Source organism: Myotis davidii, unplaced genomic scaffold (genome assembly GCF_000327345.1).
Source record: "Myotis davidii unplaced genomic scaffold, ASM32734v1 scaffold854, whole genome shotgun sequence".
NCBI classification, from domain to species: Eukaryota; Metazoa; Chordata; class Mammalia; order Chiroptera; family Vespertilionidae; genus Myotis; species Myotis davidii.
The window spans coordinates 2,443,045-2,448,022 of record NW_006285939.1 but is presented as its reverse complement, the minus strand read 5'-3'; the positions used below and the strand labels follow the sequence as shown (position 1 = coordinate 2,448,022).

General features: G+C 36.9%; 1 protein-coding gene across 2 annotated transcripts in view; it reads left to right on the top strand.

Moving 5' to 3' along the window:
- The window catches only part of PARG (poly(ADP-ribose) glycohydrolase), a 188,577-nt gene that overhangs the window by 28,666 nt on the left and 154,933 nt on the right, over window positions 1-4,978 (top strand). The window lies entirely within an intron of this gene.

The following is a 4,978-nucleotide window of genomic DNA, read 5'->3' as shown; positions in this document are numbered from 1 at the left end:
GACACACGCATTTTCTGAGCAGCACTTCAAAATGTACGAAGAAGTGGAAAATTGGGTCTCTGAATGGTTTGTCTCAAAACAAGGAAAGTTCTATTGGGACGGTATCCACAAATTACCTGAAAGATGGGGGGAATGTGTAGCTAGCAATGGACATTAGTTTGAATAAAGCACTTCTAATGTTTCTCTTGAAATTACCGTGTTTTCTTTTATTACAAAATCTGCCATTATTAACTGGTACACCTAGTAAATATGATAGTGGTAGATAGTCTTTGGTTTGACATCCTGTACTACAGTGGATCTGAGAATGGCTCAATCTTCTGATCATGTTTATCTATTTAAAGTACCAGCTTTTGTTCCTACAGTGTGTTGTCTTTTGGCTATTGTATTCTAAAACCACAGTTTAATAATATAAACTCAAAAATACCAAAACAGGCCATCCAAGAGTACTATCTAAACTCTTTTTGAGAAACACTGTCTTAATGCCTTTATGGCCTAAAAACAGGATTATTGAGAATTTTCCTATTTTTTTAAAAAAACTTAAATGCAGAATAATCATAGTATTTTAAATTACATTGTCCACTCACCATTTTAGCAATTCCTTAGTGTTCCATGATTACTTTAGGAAGGATAACTGCTTTAATCTGAATTTCCGTTGTTTATTTTACAGTAGATTCAGCAGAACAGAGTAATCTATTGAGATATTCTTCTATAATTGTTTCCTTTGTTGAAAGAACGATGAGGGTTGGGGAAAGTAGGTTTACAGTTGTGAGTACGTGAAACACAGAGTTTACTCTTGTATTATTATTTACTACTAGGAGCCCAGTGCACGAAATTCATGCACATTAAAAGGGAATTAATTAGCGGAGATACTTTAATATTGCTATTTGCCCTTTCTCTATAGTAGAAGTGTGAGAGATGAAAGGAAATTAGTAAAATGTATATGAAAATAATATATAAGTTTATTAATAAATAAACAGCAACAAAAGGATATAACAATAGAGGCATGATATAAAAACGACAAAAACATGATACAAAAACAACAGTGATGCAAACAATAACTGTTGACGTGATTAAACTTATTCTAATATCTCCCTGTACATCACATTAAGAGTAAAAACCCTTTCAGAGTGCTTGACTAATATCCCTTGTGCTGAAGTATTTAGCAATTTAACTTTCCATCACATGCTCTTTGAAATCGAGAGAAAGCAACATATAATTGACCATGTGTAAAAACGGGTTCAGGTAGGAATATGCCTACTCTGTCTAGAGTTTGTCCTTGTGATTTATTAATAGTCATCACAAATGCTGGCATCACAGGAAACCGTCGTCGAATCAATTTAAATGGGAGGCCAGTGTCAGATGGGGACAAATTAATTCTTTTGTTGAGGTTTTTACAACTTTAACTTTAACAACACTTGCTCTTTGAACTCAAGAGAAAGCAACATATAACTGACCATGTCCGAAAACGGATTCAGATAGGACTATTCCTACTCTGTCTAGAGTTTGTCCTTCTGATTTATTAATAGTCATCGCAATGCTGGCATCATGGGACACTGCCTTCGAATTAATTTAAGTGGGAGGCCAGTGTCAGATGGGGACAAATTAATCTTGGAATCAGAATAACCTCTCCCTCTGCGGATCCTGTTAATACTTCAGCTTCAATAATGTTAGATCGTAATCTTTTGATAATAAATCTGGTACCATTACAAAGACCCCATTTACTATTAAGATTTCTCAGTAGCATGATGATTGCACCCACTTTCACTTTTAATTTATGACATGGCATTCCCGAAGGAGTAATACTATTAAGAAATTCAATGGGAAAATTTTCCTTTTCAGCATCATCTGTGGAATCAATGGAATCATCACTCAAATATGTGTGAAAATCTCCATCGAGTATATCCGAATTTTCTTCATTTAATTTTTGAACATGCTCATTTTTTGGACAAAGAATTGCACGTTTAGATATATTTTTAATATTATCTACAGCTATAGTATTTCCAAAGGTAGCTTCAATAATCGATCCATTACAAATCATTTCACAGGGGATTTCAATAATATCCATTCCTAAATGAAAACTGCTATCAAGGTTGCCATCTCCAAGTTTCACTATAAGCAGAATCCTCTGATCTCATATTTGTTGTAAGAGACAACTTTCTGAAACATCCCCAAACATTGCAGTACTTTAAACTCGTTTGTACTATGGCCGATCACATTGAGACATTGTCAAAAACTCCTCCCTCCTGTCAGGGTCCGGGGGGCAGGTGAATGGGGTTCCTGGCTGGCAGGCCACTGACAGCAAGCTATCCAACAGCAGATTTTGTGAGGAATGGGGTTGCCTCCTCCCTACTCAGAGCGCCTGGTTTGAAGGCCGGCCACGTCCCCTGTTGGGCCAGACCCAGAGTTGTACCACACTGTGGCTTCTGCCTCAGCAACTCAGGACTGACTGCTGCTGGGTGTTCCTGGTGCTCCGAGGGTGGGTTCTTCCCTCAGGCCTCGTGGGAAACAGCTCGGGGAGGCGAAGTTCTTGGCAAGGCAACCCAGGACCCACGCTCTGCTCTGAGGCAGGTTCCGGCCACGTCCCCTGTTGGGCCAGACCCAGAGTTGTACCACACTGTGGCTTCTGCCTCAGCAACTCAGGACTGACTGCTGCTGGGTGTTCCTGGTGCTCCGAGGGTGGGTTCTTCCCTCAGGCCTCGTGGGAAACAGCTCGGGGAGGCGAAGTTCTTGGCAAGGCAACCCAGGACCCACGCTCTGCTCTGAGGCAGGTTCCTGCCTGAAACCTCGCCCTCCGGGGAAACAGCTGGGGGAGGGCGCAGCTGTTTCCAAGACGACCCCTACAGGACTGACTTCCTTCTAGTTGGTCGCGCTTCTGGCCGTGATGTTACAGTAACCAAGGGTTTTTATATAAGTAGATTGTATTTTCCATATGAACAACAGTAAGCCTACTTTTGTCCCACCCTGTAAATATACTCTTTTTGCTGTTTTTATGCATTTGGTGTTGATTTAAGAGAGCTTAGAGATGTTAAAATTTTAAAAAAAGGAGCAATGTCCTCAAAAGTTGATTTATGTAGTAATATTTCTGTAAGTGAAGTGTCGGATAATTTGCAAGGGTGGACTTCTTTGTGCTTTACTGAATTGTGCTATCATGATTTACGAACAAAAAACTCACTTAGAAATTGATAGCTTGAATAGAGAATGATAGGAGACCTCATAGTAGACTACTTTTGAGACCTGAAGACTGAAGTAAAAGTAGATGTTGAGAGTTAATACTAATTATAAAACCCCATTAAATAAGAGTGTAAATGCTACTTAAAGTGTTTTTTCTTATCAACTTTGAGGAATAATTTACATATAAGAAAGTGCATGTTTTTAAAATATGTAATCTGATGAGGTTTGCATACATCTGTTAAGTCCCCACTACAGTCAAGATACAGAATATTCCTGTCACCACCAAAGATTCCTTTTACCCCTTTGTGGTTAATTCTTCTTTCTGCACTGGTGCCAGTCAACTATTGATCTGGTTTTTTCAGTTTGTATACATTTTTACATGAATGGATTCACATAGTATGTAGAATGAAGATTTTTCAGATTTATCCATGTTGTTTTGTGTATCAGCTATATGCGTTTGTCCCAGTATATGCATTGTCTCTCCATTCACCTGTTGATAGACACTGCTATTTAATACTTTGAGGTTCTGAAATCAATTATAAGCGATTAGAAAAAAAAATTCTTCAATTTTTTTTCTCTTCCTAATGGAAAATCTTTATTATGGCTGTGAGAGAAAAATAATTTTTTTTGGCCATGTTATTTTATGGTTGATACCCCTATCTCCTTTTTGAAAGAACATGAATATCCCCTGATTCCAAGTAAATAATACACACTGTTGGCTCAGTTTTTAACCTAGATAGATGCGTGGTGATTATTTATATGGCATGAAGTATTTTTTAGGAAGCTCTTTGGCAGAGTTAATTTTTTAAAACTTCTTTAGTGATGAAGAAATTTGGAAGATTTGTAGTAATGATCTAACCGTGTTTTTCAGATTTACCTACACTTACAGTAAAACAAATTTGGGGGTATGTATTATAAGTATTAACAGTTATTTATAAATTCTACATATTTATTACTTTATTGAGATATACACATTATGAAATATAATCAAAATGGAAATTTAAAAGAAATGAAATAAAACAATTGTAAATAACAGTTCTTTCTGCAAAATGGATTGTCTTATGCAAAACCCACTCTAAGGTTAAAAAAACAAAATTCAGCTGAGTACATTTTAAAGATCTTAACAGCTTTATTCAACAATTCATGAATTTGGGCAACAGATAGAAAGGAGCTCCAAGGAGCTGTGCAAAATAAAGGCTTATAAAAAAGAAGGGAGCGGGAACAAGGAAGTTATAGTAGCAAAATGGATTGGTTGTTGCAAGGTCACTTTCCTTCAGGGAATGGCAAGGGTCTATCAGGCAGATAACCTCACTAGTGCCATCCAGGTGATTCCTGATTGACTGGTTTAAGATTCTTTTTGTGGGAGAGCCAAAACTGTAATTAAGTTTAGTTTGGTGACGTGGGGTTCAGCATGTGTCTCTGTTTTGGGGACTATTGTTTTATTTTTAATGCGACTAACCACTTATAAAGTACTGCCTATTCCGACAGTTAAATGTTATACCAGTAGATGGCGAACTATTTTAACTTTTCATTCTACATAAATCCTTAGTTTGTGTGAACTGCTTGGGGAAGATAACTATTAATATGTAGCTTATAAAAATAGTGGATAATAAAGGAAAAATACCATTTTGTGCTTTGTGGCAATGTCTCTCAATTATTTTTTTATTATTGCCCTTTCCATCAGGGATCCTTTTCTCATTTGTTTCCTAATTTACTGTCCCTATGACCTTAAAATTATATATATACACACATATATATAGAGAGAGAGAGAGAGAGAAAGAGAGAGAGAGAGAGAGAGAATTCAGAG